This window comes from Doryrhamphus excisus, chromosome 2 (assembly GCF_030265055.1).
Source record: "Doryrhamphus excisus isolate RoL2022-K1 chromosome 2, RoL_Dexc_1.0, whole genome shotgun sequence".
NCBI lineage: Eukaryota > Metazoa > Chordata > Actinopteri > Syngnathiformes > Syngnathidae > Doryrhamphus > Doryrhamphus excisus.
The window spans coordinates 28,442,899-28,461,043 of NC_080467.1; the positions used below are offsets into that span (position 1 = coordinate 28,442,899).

Consider the following 18,145-nt stretch of genomic DNA (forward strand, 5'->3'; position numbering starts at 1 on the left):
TTGCTTTCAAGTCAGGCAACAAGCAATACGGAAAACAAATCTGGGGCAAATAACTCGCCGTGCACTCTTCCTGAGAGGCTGTTTTAATAATAATAGAGTGTGCAAAAGTTACAGCTGAAACATCAACTTAAGTGAGCGAGTGATCAACAAGTCTCCCCCCCAAAACAAAACCCCTGCCAACAGATATAGAACTTTATGGAATACAAAACCACAAAGAAGTATTCCTCTGTGGAAGAAAATAAGTCATGTTCTTTCACTAAGTGCCTTCTTATTTTTGCAACACAATTGGCAACGGCAAAGGTTCAGACCCACCACATCATCAGTAAAGTCACCTGACACATGCAATCCAGAAAATTATATGTAAATGTTACACTTAGGGGGGAAAAAGTGGGCTAATAAATTGACAATAAAAGCACAAATACTGCGGATTTCACAAAACAACAGATGGAATGATACAGCACTCTACAAGAAGCAATGAAGTCTGTAAAATTTAATAATGAAAAAATATATCCAAAAATTGTTACAACTATGATGAAAATGGTAATATTAATGATTATAATAATGGTGATAATAATAACAATAATAATGGCAATAATGATAAAGATTATAAATACAAGTAAATACAAGGATGAAGAGTCTTGAACCAGTCATGATGTGCTATATATATCACTATATTGACACTTACTATGGTACCCATTATGGCATTGGATGCTCATATCACCTCCTACTTTGGTACGTGACAAAAAATAAATAAATTAAAAAATTAAAAAAAAAATATTAATAAAATTAAATAAAATTAAAAAAATTATTATGAATTAAAAAAAAAAAAAAACTTAAACTGTATTATGGAAAGCAGGAAGTGAACAAATGTAACAGTTACTGATTGTAAAAGTACCAGATGGAGGGGTAGGATTTAATAAGCTTTGCTTCTTCCTACTCCTTTTGGACATGTGGAACTGGGAACTGATTATCTGATGCATTCAATTGTAATCTGATGCATGTTCAAATGAAATAAAACCATTACCAATTAACATAGCATGTTTTTGGAATGTGGGAGGAAAATGGAGTAAAATAAATAAAAATAGTAGTAAAATTAAAAATAAAATTTCTAAATTTAAAAAATAAAACAAAATACAACCAAAAACAATAAAAAAATAAAAATAAAAAAAAACTTCAACTATATTAGGAAAGCAGGAAGTGAACAAATGTAACAGTTACTGATTGTAAAAGTACCAGATGGAGGCGTAGGATTTAATAAGCTTTGCTTCTTCCTACTCCTTTTGGACATGTGGAACTGTGAACTGATTATGGGATGCATTCAATTGTAATCTGATGCATGTTCAAATGAAATTAAACCATTACCATATAACAATAATGATAATAATGATAAAACAAGACTGTGTCATGAACATGATTATATCTTGCAAAAAAGGGGTAGGCATTTATAAGCTTTTGTTTCAGCCTACTCCTTTTTGGGCTTGTGATCATATAGTTGAATACAAATGTAAATAATGGAAAGTTATATTTTGATTGGTGTAAGAAATGCACTGTAATGTTTCATATATTTGCCCAAATAAAATACATTTAAAAAAAGTAGCTTAGCTCTAATGTTTAAGAATCTGTAAGCGAAAGGAAACATCCAATCAGGCCTGTGAAACATCCGACTGTTTCTTTCGCTAATTGTACACAGCATGCTTGTGACAGACAGCGTCAAACGGCGTCTGCTGTCTCGATGTAAAGACACTCGACTTTAGTCTCACATCTTTTGGAATGTTAGCCCCACGATCGCTGATCATGATGCATGACGATGGATGCAGTCAACCGTGTCTGTCTAAGAGTATTTCTAAGCATTTGCTGCCTCGGTTTAGAGTTCCCACGCTTTCAGGGGCCACCGGGACAGGAAGGGAACGTTACAGGGGTTACGTGTCCAACACTACTATGGAAAAGTTCTTCCAAAAATATGAGACAATTATTAAGTATCATCCAAATCAGGAATCATTCATTCATTTTCTACCACAGGGTCGCGGGGGGTGCTGGAGCATATCCCAGCTGTCTTCAGGGGGCGAGAGGCGGGGTACACCCTGGACTTGTCGCAAGCCAGCCAATCACAGGGCACATATAGACAAACAACCATTCACACTCACATTCATACCTATGGACAATTTGGAGTCATGGTAATTAATTAGCCTAGCATGTTTTTGGAATGTTGGAAGAAACCGGAGTACCCGGGGGCAGTACTTTCTTTTTAGAGTTGGGACACCATGGAAAGATTCCGGTCAGATAATCATTTAATCTATCCATTTTCTATACCGCTTATCCTCACTAGGGTTGCAGGTATGCTGGAGCCTACCCCAGCTGTCTTCGGGGCCAGAGGCGGGGTACACCCTGGACTGGTGGCCAGCCAGCCAATCACAGGGCGCCATATAGACAAGCAACCATTCACACTCACATTCATACCTATGGACAATTTGGAGTCGCTAATTAATTAGCCTAGCATGTTTTTGGAATGTTGAAGGAAACCGGAGTACCCGGCGGCAGTACTTTCTTTTTAGAGTTGGGACACCATGGAAAGATTCCGGTCAGATAATCATTTAATCCATCCATTTTCTATACCGCTTATCCTCACTAGGGTTGCAGGTATGCTGGAGCCTATCCCAGCCCGGGGTACACCCTGGACTGGTCGCAAGCCAGCCAATCACAGGGCACATATAGACAAACAACCATTCACACTCACATTCATACCTATGGACAATTTGGAGTCATGCTAATTAATTAGCCTAGCATGTTTTTTGGAATGTGGGAGGAAACCGGAGTACCCGTAGAAAACCCACGCGTGCACGGAGTGAACATGGAAACTCCACACAGAGATGGCCGAGGGTGGAATTGAACTCGGGTCTCCTAGCTGTGAGGTCTGCGCGCTAACCACTCGACCACCGTGCAGCCCCTCCATATCATATATATCATAATAATGCAGTATTTTATTTCATAAGTCACGTTTACTCTGTAAAGAGAGGTCTTGTTCTGTTTGCCGTTGTTCTAAGTACCTAGGCATTGAACCAATGCACAGAGTGAACCCTCAAACTGCCTCTTTGGAGGTAACAGACGTGGAAAAACAAACACTCATGTACTTAACAATTTATAGATTATTGTGAGACAGCTTTTTTTCCGCTCTCGCTTATTCATTAATCTACTGCCTGGTCATTAAGTTAATTATTGTCTCATTGACAAACAGTTGGCCCAGAATAATCACTCGCTATAATTTCATGTATCTCATTATCTGTATATGTGATTGCTTTAAATGTGTAATATACTGCTGGTGTAATGTGTATTGAAGTACTGCCAAGGCCGAGGCTACTGTTTGGATAGGAACGAGCTGTGGAATTTTTCCTCCCACGAGGGCAGTAGAACCACACCTGGAAGCTGGATAGCAAACAGACAGTAGTTCCCAAGCTCGGAGTGAACTTTCGGACAAGAGCCCCCCCCCTCGATGAACACAGTAGGGAGGGAGGATGTGTTCTCGCTATCATTGCCGTTCGTCCTTGAGGCCTTTCTTGTCTTAACCCTTAGATGCACGAGTGACTGGACCCTACACTCTTCCATAAGTGGGTCTAAAATGACCCATACTAGAATCAATGCATTTTTATGCCAATTTTGCCATTTTGGTTAGGAATAATCACTTGTATGATATTTAGTATTATATTTAGGAGTTGATAAGTTGATAAGAATCAAAGGTTCCTATTGGATTCCATAGAAAATACATGCAGGTCATTTTTGACCCACTTATGGAAGGTTGGGGTAGTAACACAAAAACTAAAATTTCTTAAAATTTATAAAATGTAAGTTAAAAAGGGTATATAGCAAAAACATGTTTTTGAGGAATACCTGGAATATGAAATGATAAAAAAAAAATTCATTACAAAGATATTTCAAGAAAACAACCTGACCGGGTCATTTTTACCCACTTATGGAAGGTTGGGGTAGTAACACAAAAACTAAAATGTCTTAAAATTTATAAAAGGTAAGTTAAAAAATTGAATGGCATGATATTAAAAAAACATGTTTTTTTTTAGGAATACCTGGAATATGAATTGATAAGTTTTCATTACAAAGATATTTCAAGAAAACAACCTGACCGGGTCATTTTTGACCAACTAAAATGTCTTAAAATGTATAAAAAGTAAGTTAAAAATGTGAATGGCATGATATTAAAAACATGTTTTTTTTAGGAATACCTGGAATATGAAATGATGAAAAATTTTCATTACAAAGATATTTCAAGACAACAACCTGACCGGGTCATTTTTGACCCACTTATGGAAGGTTGGGGTAGTAACACAAAAACTAAAATTTCTTAAAATTTATAAAAGCCAAGTTAAAAATGTGAATGGCATGATATTAAAAACATGTTTTTTTTAGGAATACCTGGAATATGAAATTATGAAAAATTTTCATAACAAAAATATTTCAAGAAAACAACCTGACCGGGTCATTTTTGACCCACTTATGGAAGGTTGGGGTAGTAACACAAAAACTAAAATTTCTTAAAATTTATAAAAGGTAAGTTAAAATGTGAATGGTATGATATCAAAAACATGTTTTATTTTAGGAATATCTGGAATATGAATTGATAAATTTTCATTACAAAGATATTTCAAGAAAACAACCTGACCGGGTCATTTTTGACCCACTTATGCATCTAAGGGTTAAACATTGATTCAAAAAAAAAATCGGATGATAGAAATTTCCGAGAGGTTTAAATCCAATCAAATAGCTGAATTGACGTTCTCTCTATGTCCATCCTTGAAAACACAGATTTACCACCAAAAACTTTATCACTCCCCAGCAGTAAACGGGCTGCTCGTTCATGACAACAGAAACTCCATGACCCCAACCCACTTTGTTTGGAATTGTTGCACTGCACTGTGCGCCTTTTCCTCCTTCACCCCCCCACCCTGTTCTCTTTGGCTGCATGATTCCAGTTCCAGCTCCAACTCCAGTCAAAAAAAAAATCAATTTTCAAATCCCAAACCCAAGAAATCTGGGAAGATGCGTGACTGCAGCCCTTCAAACTATGAACTCCCGTGGGAAGACTGATTAGTCAGTAGAACGGCAGTTTACTTGGCCTTGTTTCTGCGTTTTTATCAGAACCACTCGAGTGTCAACGCTCTTCTCATACTTCACATGATCAGATCAGATTGCAAGAAGCACTCGTTCGCAAGGTTCTTTTGTGGCGTCGGAACGCGGGACTCGGGAATGTTATGTGCTGTGGATGCATCCACTATTCCTCCTACGGTAGCTCTCTGGACCGGAGCCTTCTACGGACATTCTGGACTTGTGCCAACTGGGACGGGAAACCCAGCAGCTTAGCCGAGGGGAAGAGGCCATTAAAGGGGGAAACAAGCAATGCGGATCATGTCATATTTGACTTGATTGTTTTTATTTGCCGTTAGGACAATATTTATCGGAACTAAAAGGCCGATTCTGGATAGTGGCTTGATCTCAAATGAAATTGACTTCCTGCTGCAGACAAAACATTCCACGGTCACTGACACACTATTTACAAAGCGAGTCACTCCAAGAGGGGAGGGAAGGAGACGTTTGCAAGCACCGCAAAATAAAGCCATTACCAGAATAATGCTAATGGTTTAATTTCATTTGAACATGCATCAGATTACAATTGAACGCATCACATAATCAGTTCCCAGTTCCACATGTCCAAAAGGAGTAGGAAGAAGCAAAGCTTATTAAATCCTACCCCTCCATCTGGTACTTTTATAATCAGTAAACATTACATTTGTTCACTTCCTGCTTTCCTAATATAGTTGGTTTTTTTTTGGTTTTTTTGGTTTTTTGTTTTTGTTGTTTTTGTTTTTATTTTGTGTTATTTTTTAATTTTATTATTTTATTTTTATTTATACTCCGGTTTCCTCCCACATTCCACAAACATGCTATGTTAATTGGTAATGGTTTAATTTCACTTGAACATGCATCAGATTACAATTGAATGCATCACATAATCAGTTCACAGTTCCACATGTCCAAAAAGGAGTAGGAAGAAGCAAAGCTTATTAAATCCTACCCCTCCATCTGGTACTTTTACAATCAATAACTATTACATTTGTTCACTTCCTGCTTTCCATTATACAGTTTAAGGTTTTTTGTTTTTTTTTATTTTTTAATTCATATTCATTTTTTTTTATTTTATTTAACTTTATTAATTCTTAATTTTTTATTTTTATTTATTTATTTATTTTTATTTATTATTTTTTTTTTTTGTTTTTTTTAAATAATGTTGATAATATAAAGAACATATATTTTTTTACACTTTCTGTGAGAACATATGAAAGCATGAGTCTGTTTGCTGTTCTGATCCGTAGATTTATGCACAAAATTGTTTTATTTTTTATTTTTTTTAGAAGGTGGCGTTTGAGTACAAAGGAATGCAACAAGTTACAGTTGCAATAGAAAGCTTCCAAAAAAACTTTAATCCTGCTCGGTCACAAAGCCTCGACTGTAGTAGCTGTTGTGTGGCCGTTGTGTATGTGAGCGCTGCGGACAATAGCGGCTGCGAATAGAGCAACAAATGCCACATTCATCAGTGTGTGTGTGTGTGTGTGTGTGTGTGTGTGTGTGTGTGTGTGTGTGTGAGATGCAGCTCCAGAGGAGAAAAGGCCTCTGAGCCAGCTGCTGCTTGTTACAGACCTGGACACCAGCCACCAGAGATGCTGCTGCTCCGTGCACAAAAGACAGACTGTTGGCCTTCCAGATTAATTTTTCAAATGACAAACGAGGCAACCTTCGTGTGTGTGTGTGTGTGTGTGTGTGTGTTGCTGTGAGCTCATCGTCCAGTCCGCAGCGTCTCGAATCGGCTGCGTTCTTTGCAGGACAGTGTCCTTAGCTCAGCGGATCAGCTAAGAAAACAGAAACCCAAGCCCCCGGCCGCCCTCAGATGCTCCGGTAAAGCTCTGTGTGACAACGTCTGCTCGACAGCTGCAGCGCCCGTCACTCCACAGAAAAACCAAAACCCCTCAAAGTACGAGGACCGTAGTCTTGAAGTACTGCAAACAAGTGCGGTTATTTAATCCAACAGCGATATTGTTTGGTTTGATAAGCTCCCTTGTTTATCTCTGGGCGGCCATTTCTGCAGAGACTGTTAGAAAAATAGTTTTAAATGATGAAAAAAAGGCAATTATTTCACTTGAACAATTAATTATGTTGTACTGGAGGCGGCGAACAAGAACAGGCTCTTGTTCAAACATGCCTGCTCTTCAGTCTTGGAGCCGTTTTCCAGTCAGACCTGTTGTACCGATCGGAGGGAAGCGAAGCGGGGGCAGGGCAACGTTTGCACCGAGAACATGTATGATAGGATCCTGGGATTTGAGTGACAGGAGCTCATTAAGATGCAATAGGACACTGAGCGATAATATAGTATATATAATACATGCGACTTATCGCCGTATCTGTCAGGGTTTCTGTCAACAGCACAGCTGAGCGACTTTAAGGTACTCAAACCTGCGACGTGAAGAAGCCGACCCACCAAATCTAACTCGTCATCGGAGAGCTCGCCTGACTGACTAATTACATTCCCACCGGATTAATAAAGTATATTTATTTAACAATCCAAAATGTGGTTGAACGTCGATCTGTTAATCTACTAAACAGTCGTTAATGGTAGACTTTTTGCGGGTCTGCGTTGACGATACGTTTTAGTTTTTGAGAAAACGATAAATCTATCGTCTTCCATGTATTCGACATTGCGTCGCTCGGGCAGCGGCCTAATCCGGAAACCCCAGACTTGTCTTAACCCTTTGATGCACGAGTGACTGGACCCCTACACTCTTCCATAAGTGGGTCAAAAATGACCCATACTAGAATCAATGCGTTTTTATGCCAATTTTGCTATTTTGGTTAGGAATAATCACTTGTATGATATTTAGTATTATATTTAGGAGTTGATAAGAATCAAAGGTTCCTATTGGATTCCATAGAAAATACATGCAGGTCATTTTTGACCCACTTATGGAAGGTTGGGGTAGTAACACAAAAACTAAAATTTCTTAAAATTTATAAAAGGTAAGTTAAAAATGTGAATGGCATGATATTAAAAACATGTTTTTTTAAGGAATACCTGGAATATGAAATGATTAAAAAAATTCATTACGAAGATATTAAAAGAAAACAACCTGACTGGGTCATTTTTGACCCACTTATGGAAGGTTGGGGTAGTAACAAAAACAAAAAATTCTTAAAATGTATTAAAAATGTGAATGGTATGATATGAAATTTTTTTTTGAGGAATACCTGGAATATGAAATGATAAAAAAATTTCATTAAAAAATTTCATTACTTATGGAAGGTTGGGGTAGTAACACAAAAACTAAAATTTCTTAAAATTTATAAAAGGTAAGTTAAAAATATGAATGGCATGATATCAAAAACATGTTTTTTGAGGAATACCTGGAATATGAAATGATAAAAAAAATTCATTACGAAGATATTTCAAGAAAACAACCTGACCAGGTCATTTTTGACCCACTTAAGGAAGGTTGGGGTAGTAACACAAAAACTAAAAAATCTTAAAATGTATTAAAAACATGAATGGCATAATATCAAAAACATGTTTTTTGTGGAATACCTGGAATATGAAATTATAAAAATTTTCATTACAAAGATATTTCAAGAAAACAACCTGACCGGGTCATTTTTGACCCACTTATGGAAGGTTGGGGGAGTAACACAAGAATTAAAATTTCTTAAAATGTATAAAACGTAAGTTAAAAATGTGAATGGCATGATATCAAAAACGTGTTTTTTGAGGAATACCTGGAATATGAAATGATAAAAAATGTACTTTCCCCCCAAATTACTATCATATAAAATAATCCTGCATCCAAACCAAGTAAAATACATATACTGCAGTAACTGCAAACTAACTAGTTTCAACATAATTTATCAATATAGCTCTTAACAACAACAACACCAAACAACCAAAATGCTCTAGTAGTCATTTCCACCTGACGTCGGATCAAATTTCCCCACATTTGTCCGTGCTTTGGTTCATCAATACACTTACCGACCCCCTGGCGACCTCGTTTAAGCGTTCCAACACATGTTTCCCTAAACGTCACATTTTATTCGCCTTTCCGTTCTGATCGACACAAACCAAAGCCGGGGATATCTGGAAGCGTTTTGATGCTTCGCATGGGGAGATAATAGCCAGGCAGTTTGCTCCAGAATCGATACGATTGGCAGGAAGGTCGTAGATCAGGAAACGGTTTACTTTTGAGCAAGAATAAATTAAAATAATCCAATGATTCGTTCACAAGAGCTCGTTATAATCACCCGCCAATTAAAGTAAACGTCTGTTTAAGTGCATCCGAGCGTTGAAGATAAAAAGATGGCCTATAAATACTTGGCTGAAGAATGCAACATACCAAAGGGCATCACATTAGGAGTGAGAGGTGTGTGTGGGGGGGGGGGTGGGGGGGTTGCTCAGAAGTTCTGCTGTGTCACTGCCGAGGTAGAGCAGTAATTTAAGCTAGCTGTCAGACAGCACGCTGGTAAATTACTGTATTCACTCAGGATTACGGCCTTCGGCTCATCTCAAGGAGGACTTGACGTGTGTAGCCTGGCGGGCGACACGGCGTACGTGAATCCTGATGCAAATCTGCACGGCGACGAGCAGCTATCGACTTGGCGGGGAAGATGACATCCTTCAGGAAGTCATTCGCCACTAAAAGTCGAGTATTTGGAGGGGAATGTGCGTGTCTGCGGAGGATGAGAATCGGCCAAGGACTGGCGGAAATAGCTGCCCCCCCCCCCCCCCCCCCCTCCGCTTTGAGCACAAGCGGCCAAACTGGGTGTTGAAATCTAAGCGAAAGCTCGTTTTGACAGTTATTGATACCCGACATCTTGCATAGAGCAGTCACACCTCGTTATTATTATTATTAACTATTTTTATTAACTAATTATTATTTAAAAAAAAACAAAAAAAACTGTATTATGGAAAGCAGGAAGTGAACAAATGTAACCATTACCAATTAACATAGCATGTTTTTGGAATGTGGGAGGAAACGGGAGTACAAATAAAAATAAATAAAAATAGTAGTAAAAATAAAATTAAAAAAATTAAAAAATAAAACAAAATAAAACCAAAAATAACAAAAACCAAAAAAAAACAACCAAAAAAAAAATTCAACTATATTAGGAAAGCAGGAAGTGAACAAATGTAACAGTTACTGATTGTAAAAGTACCAGATGGAGGGGTAGGATTTAATAAGCTTTGCTTCTTCCTACTCCTTTTGGACATGTGGAACTGTGAACTGATTGTGATGCATTCAATTGAATTCCGTTTTTTTGTCTGACCTTATTTGGGTCGTACTGCTTACTGACATAAAGTCATTCCAGCCACAAATACCTTAGATTACATACAATAGAACCCCAAAAAATACACACAGACTTGCAATAATCCCTAAAGTCATGGAGTATCATCACATGCAAACGTGCTAAAAGCTAACGAAAGAGTAAACTACCATACCCAGAGTACAATGGGCTCGTCATCGCCTTAAAGCGATACTTCACGGAAGCTTTCATATACTCCCATAAATCCGTGTTATTAAATGATTCAGATTCTAATCTTATCGTCAAGTATGTGTAATCCCTGATAAAATCCTGAATTCGGTCTTTCCGCATTCCTGCGTCCCCGTCATGTAAACTTTGTCACAACGAGTAATTTACTGCGGATTTAGAAGCATCTTTGTCTCTCTTCTGGGTGTGTGGTGGTGGTGGGGGTGGGAGGTGGGGGTGGGCATTCCACAGAATTAAAACAACCTTGTTGCTTTACGACTATTTATGTTGTCAGCGGGCCAGAAGATCTTGTGGTGACCTCCGAATGAGGCCGCTGACAAAAAAAATAGCAAACACACACGCAGGACGACGGACATATATATACGTGGAGATGTTAAAAATGATGTTGACCTTTTGCGGCTACGCCGTGTTAAGATTCAGCCGCGGGCGCGAGGACAAAGGGCGTCTTTGAGAGACGGCGTGGGCCCCCCCCCCCCCCCCCCCCCCGCGCTTGAAACGGTGCCGTTTCGTTTCCTTTGTGATGGGCGGCGGTAAATCAGTTGTGCCTCTTGGCAGCTTGGGCAAAGAGCGCCCCGTTCACGGCGGGCACGGCGAGGTGAGGGCCGTGATTCACGTCTTTCCCAGGGTGGGCTCAGCGAAGGAGACCCCGACCCTTTTGGAGATTTTAGAGTTTTTTCGTAACTTTTCACTACAATGTTGCCTCGATTTTCATACAATATTTCACGTATTTCATTTACATTTTTTTGTGATTTTGTGATTTTTTTTGTGATTTTTTTGCATTTTTTTTTGCAATTTCTTTGCTTCGATTTTCATACAATATTTCACGTAACTCACCTGTCAGTATTATTGATTATTGATGCATTGTCTTTCTGCTTGTAAAGCTCTAACTATTCGCTATAAATTAAAAATATATAACAATTTTTGGAAGGGATTAAATAGATTTAATTGCCCCAGTTTTCATATTTAAATATTTTTTGCAATTTTTTTGCAATTTTTTTGCAATTTTTTTGCAATTTCTTTGCAATTTTTTTGCAATTTCTTTGCCTTAGAGGGATTAAATAGAATTAATTGCGTCCGTTTTCATATTTACATTTTTTTGCAATTTTTTTGCAATTTCTTTGCCTCAATTTTCATACAATATTTCACGTAACACAGCAGTCAGTATTATTGATTATTGTTGCATTGTCTTTCTACTTGTAAAACTCTAATTATTCGCTATAAATTAAAAATATATAAAAAAATTGGAAGGGATTACATAGATTTAATTGCCTCAGTTTTCATATTTAAATTTTTTTTTTGCAATTTCTTTGCAATTTTTGTGCAATTTCTTTGCCTCGATTTTCATACAATATTTCACGTAACACAGTAGTCAGTATTATTGATTATTGTTGCGTTGTCTTTTTGCTTGTAAAACTCTAATTATTCGTTATAAATTTAAAATATATATAAAAAAAATTTTGGAAGGGATTAAATAGATTTAATAATTTTCATATTTAAATTTTTATGCAATTTTTTTGCGATTTGTGCAATTTTTTTGCGATTTTTTTGTGATTTTTTGCTATTTTTTATGCGATTAAAAAAAATTGCGATGTTTTGTGATAAATGAATGACGAAAACCAAGGTTCCGTTGTATACTGCTGATCAAGACCAGTTGAAAAATTGCAAGAATTTACACTTTGCAATGGCGCTCCAGGTCGTGCAGGGGCGTCAAACGGCATTGGCTATGGGGGGGTATTGCAGGGAACTTGCTATCCTCTTAAACGTGTCACCAGTTTCACTTTGTGGTTTGTAATAAATTGCTTTCTTTTTTTTTCCGCATTTTGAAGCTTCACTTCGAACCCTCTTTAAGGTGACAAAATGTACATTCCTGCAATTTCCTACGTTTGGATGAGGCAGTAAATGTGACATGATTAGTAGCGGGTCAAGCATCTTAAGATGTGAATGACTAACCCTGACTTCCCTTCCAGTCGACGTGCCTCACACGAAGACGAGTCCAATAACATTCCTCAGACTGAGCTGGGAATATAACAGACTTAATTACAGCTGTGATTCATTACTGCAGGCGGGGGGGGGGCTTTAAATGTGAGTATGAATGTGCGGCTGGGTTCAAGTTTGTGGGAGGCTAAAATTGGCGTAACAAAGGAAATGATGTATGTCATGATTGGGGGAAATTAACCTCATTGAACTTGCTGTATCAGTGCCGAGATGGAATTCCCTCGCTCAAAGGAGGGGATGGCGGAGGGGGGTTAGGGGGGGGGGGCTTATGTCTTTTATGGCCCCAGTCGCTCTCTCGCTCTCTCTGTGATGATTAGAGCCGTTAGAAGACACTGCACGCTTCTCGGCACAACACTTTATGTGCGGGGAGTTCGAAACCGACATTCGGCGCTACCTGGTTTAACCTTCCTCTTGTGCTAGCTTGTGTTAGCTTTCAAATGTACCTTCTTGGGCTTCCTCATCCATGAAAATATTGGTTTTTATACTTCTTGTGTGGGCATGTAGGCCTTTTTTGTCACTATATTCCTCCATTTCAATTTCCAAAAATGGTAAAATGAACCTCAAAAGAACTTTGGTACGAGGTACATTATTTAAAAAAAAAAACAAAACCTTAAACTGTATTATGGAAAGCAGGAAGTGAACAAATGTAACAGTTACTGATTGTAAAAGTACCAGATGGAGGGGTAGGATTTAATAAGCTTTGCTTCTTCCTACTCCTTTGGACAATGTGAGAGGAAACCGGAGTACAAATAAAAATAAATAAAAATAGTAGTAAAAATAAAACAATAAAACCAAAAATGACAAAAAACAAAAAAAAACAAAAAAAAATACAATAATAATAATACAAATAAAAATAAAAATAGTAATAAAAATAAAATAAAAAAATCAAAACAAAAAAAAACAAAAAAAACCTTAAACTGTATTATGGAAAGCAGGAAGTGAACAAATGTAACAGTTACTGATTGTAAAAGTACCAGATGGAGGGGTAGGATTTAATAAGCTTTGCTTCTTCCTACTCCTTTTGGACATGTGGAACTGTGAACTGATTATGTGATGCATTCAATTGTAATCTGATGCATGTTCAAATGAAATTAAACCATTACCTTTACCAATTAACATAGCATGTTTTGGGAATGTGGGAGGAAACCGGAGTATAAATAAAAATAGTAGTAAAAATAAAAATAAAACAAAATAGAACCAAAAGAACAACCAAAAAATACAATAATAATAATACACATAAAAATAGCAGTAAAAAAATAAAACAAAAACCAAAAAAACAAAACAAAAACCTTAAACTGTATTATGGAAAGCAGGAAGTGAACAAATGTAACAGTTACTGATTGTAAAAGTACCAGATGGAGGGGTAGGATTTAATAAGCTTTGCTTCTTCCTACTCCTTTTGGACATGTGGAACTGTGAACTGATTATGTGATGCATTCAACTGTAATCTGATGCATGTTCAAATGAAATTAAACCATTACCATTACCCCCAACTAAGAAATATTTCAAATCAAAAAAATAAAATTAAAATATTAAATTATATTATGAAAGCAGGAAGTGAACAAATGCAACAGTTACTGATTGTAAAAGTACCAGATGGAGGGGTAGGATTTAATAAGCTTTGCTTCTTCCTACTCCTTTTGGACATGTGGAACTGTGAACTGATTATGTGATGCATTCAATTGTAATCTGATGCATGTTCAAATGAAATTTAAAAAAATGGTAATTACCATTACCAATTAACATAACGTGTTTGTGGAATGAGGGAGGAAACCGGAGTACAAATAAAAATAAAAATAGTAGTAAAAATAAAAATTAAATAAAAAAAACTGTATTATGGAAAGCAGGAAGTGAACAAAATAAAGTCAAAAAGCCTTGATGCAATAAATATTTGTTATGTGATTCTTTGTATGCATTAAAATGTAACTTATGGCAAGTTGCTCCAAAGATGTTTCAAAAGTAGAAGCTGTATAAAAAGCTATTTCCTGTTCACTCCCGCTGGCCTTTTTTTTTTTTTTTTTTTTGCAAACCATCTCTCTCTGCTATCTGGAAAAGAGACCCGCTTCTTCTCAGGTCTAAAGACATGAAAAGCCTTTCCATCAAAGGTTTCATCTACTTCCCTTTTAAGGTCGTTATTCAAGTAACCGCTGCAAATCCAAGTCAACTTTATTTATTTATTTCCAAAAGTGATACCTGTGGGCGCTTTGTATTTTTATTTCATGGAGCAAAGAAGCGATGGGGTAGATTGGAAAAAAAAAAAAAAAACGAGTTGAGGAATGACATCCACTTGACCCAAAGATGTTCAAAGTCTGGTCTCCACATTTGGGCGGAGCTCCAGCTCACCCACCACTTCTTTTTAAATCTGACATCCACTCGGTTTGGATGGTTTCGAGATTTCAAAACCCGTCTTAGCTCGTGAGGCGGTTTATTCTATTTGCAACCCCCCCCACCCACGGTTGTCGGCGTCCCCGCCTCTACCCCCCCGCCTTCTCCTTTGCTCTCTGCGTTCAACCCCCCGAGGCCTTGTAAAATTGCCATGCACTCTTACCCGGCTCCCGACCAAAATTGCCGCCTAAGTGTTTCCACTCCGCTACCCCTATCATCGCTGTACAGTAGCACCGCACTCTTTGAGGGGGAGGGGGGGACATTTTCTGCATGGATGTGTTCCACTGGCACCGTTTTATGGAGGACCAAAACTGCCAAAATAATAAATAAATAAATAAATATATAAAATATAAAAGCAAAAATAAATACAAAAATAAAAAAACAAGATTCAAAAATTAAAAAAAAAATACAAAAATAAATGTAGAAATAAATACAAAAATAAATATATAAATAGAATTACATATCAATAAATAAATAAAAGCACTCTGCTCTCATATGTATTTATTTCATGCTGCAGACAATGTCAGCTTGAAATGCAGAAGGAAAAACTATTCAAATGAGGGGGCGGTCCTAAGTGTGTCTGTGGGTTGAACTGTTCGCCTATTGGTTGATCGACATGTGAGTGCGAAAATCGACTAGGTATGCCTGCAAACGGCCACAGCAAGAGGAAGTCACCACACCACTCTCAATGGCGGTAAATATGGCTGCAATCTCCAGGGATCTCCGTTTGCTAGCAGATATTTCGGATAATGCTTCCCCGGATTACCTGCTTTTCCGAGTGGAAGCCTTATTGGAGCCTGATCTCTCTCCTCCCCGACGGAGCTTTTTCGCACTCATATGTCGATCAACCAATAGGCGAACAGTTCAACCCAAGACACACTTAGGACCGCCCCCTCATTTGAATAGTTTTTCCTTCTGCATTTCAAGCTGACATTGTCTGCAGCATGAAATAAATACATATGAGAGCAGAGTGCTTTTATTTATTTATTGATATGTAATTCTATTTATATATTTATTTTTGTATTTATTTCTACATTTATTTTTGTATTTTTTTTTTAATTTTTGAATCTTGTTTTTTATTTTTGTATTTATTTTAGCTTTTATTTATTTATTTATGTATATATTTTTTTATTTTTGTATTTATTTTAGCTTTTATTTATTTATTTATGTATATATTTTTTATTTTTGTTTTTATTTCCATTTATATTAATTTTTGTATTTAATTTTTTGATTTTTTTTTCATTTTTTTCACTTTTATTTATTTATTTATTTATTTATTTATTTATTTATTATTTTGGCAGTTTTGGTCCTCCATACCGTTTGGGGTCTTTATCAGAAAAAAGGAACCATCATAAAATATCACCGGGCGAAACGACATCCGAATTCTCGCCGCCATCGACACACACAAAACAGAAGCGCCTTTGTTTTTGCACGCCGAGCGGATGCGAGCGAAGAGTGTCCGGGGGGCCAGCAGGAGTCAGAAAGCCTCCTTTAAACTTCCTGTTCAGGTCTCGGAGGTGTGGAAGTGTTCCCAAAGCACATTCCGACATGAGACGGAGTTGAGCAAGGCGAGAAGAATTCAGTGATGTGGTTGGGGTGAGGTTGGGAAGGGGGGGCAGTCATCTCGGATACATACTATCAGGATTAGTTGGGGTTTCCTTTTTCCGACAGTCACAAAGACAACACATGTCTTTGCCTTTTCGGTGCATTTCAAACAGAAACCAAACAATTAGCATGAGGAAGCTAACAATTCCCAAGTAGGCCGCCTTAAAAAAAAGCCAGTATATCTTAATGGGACACTTGGCATCATATCTCATGGTGTTGTACTTGGGTGTCCTTCGGCACAGCATGAATAAAGTGTCCTCCAAGCGAATGAATGCTGGAGTACATAAGTGGGTCACGCTATTCTGTTTGTGAACAGGAAGAAGAAAAAAAAAAAAAAAAACGTCCATTCTTGTTGTCGTGAACTCAAAGCCGGAAGACTGAATCCAGACAAAACAAAAAGCGCCGCTAAAAGCATCGTTGAAGGAGGAAAGCTAAAGCTATTGTGAGTCTGCAAAGACTCCCATCGGATGGAATGAGGTTCGACCACGCGTCGCAACGCAGGCAAGGCAAAGTCCGACCGATGGCCTTCGCTCTTTTCAAAACGGGGGAATCGCACATGGCAGGAGATTGTTTACAAACTTCAACTTTTCTCGTTAAATAATCTTCTTAAAGTTTATTTTTGTATTACTAAGACATTATTCCCACAATATTTTGCCTTTATTCCCATAATATAACTTTTCCTCAACCCTATTTTCCAAAAATAACAACTTTATTCATTGTTTTGTTTGTCATATTCCACCTGTTATTTCATATTTCATATTTTTGTATTACTAAGACATTATTTCCACAATATTTTGCCTTTATTCCCATAATATAACTTTTCCTCAACCCTATTTTCCAAAAATAACAACTTTATTCATTATTCATTCATTCATTATTTACAAACTTCAACTTTCCTCCTTAAATAATCTTCTTAAAGTTTATTTTTGTATTACTAAGACATTATTCCCACAATATTTTGCCTTTATTCCCATAATATAACTTTTCCTCAACCCAATTTCCCAAAAAAATCAACTTTATTCATTGTTTTGTTTGTCATATTACACCTGTTATTTCATATTTAAACTTTCCTCCTTAAATAATCTTCTTAAAGTTTATTTTTGTAATATTAAGACATTATTTCCACAATATTTTGCCTTTATTCCCATAATATAACTTTTCCTCAACCGAATTTTCCAAAAATTTCAGCTTTATTCATTGTTTTGTTTGTCATATTCCACCTGTTATTTCATATTTCAACTTTCCTCCTTAAATAATCTTCTTAAAGTTTATTTTTGTAATATTAAGACATTATTCCCACAATATTTTGCCTTTATTCCCATAATATAACTTTTTCTCCACCCAATTTTCCAAAAATTCATTGTTTTGTTTGTCATATTCCACCTGTTATTTCATATTTCAACTTTCCTCCTTAAATAATCTTCTTAAAGTTTATTTTTGTAATATTAAGACATTATTTCCACAATATTTTGCCTTTATTCCCATTATATAACTTTTTCTCAACCCAATTTTCAAAAATTTCATATTTTTGTAATATTAAGACATTATTTCCACAATAGTTTGCCTTTATTCC

The 18,145-nt window shown here is 36.8% G+C and overlaps 1 protein-coding gene and 1 long non-coding RNA gene across 4 annotated transcripts in view; one reads left to right on the plus strand and one right to left on the minus strand.

The window, feature by feature from the left end:
* The window catches only part of ankrd50 (ankyrin repeat domain 50), a 256,290-nt gene that overhangs the window by 216,494 nt on the left and 21,651 nt on the right, over positions 1-18,145 (minus strand). The gene's annotated exons all lie outside the window — the stretch shown is intronic.
* The window catches only part of LOC131105174 (uncharacterized), a 128,456-nt gene that overhangs the window by 107,797 nt on the left and 2,514 nt on the right, over positions 1-18,145 (plus strand). The window lies entirely within an intron of this gene.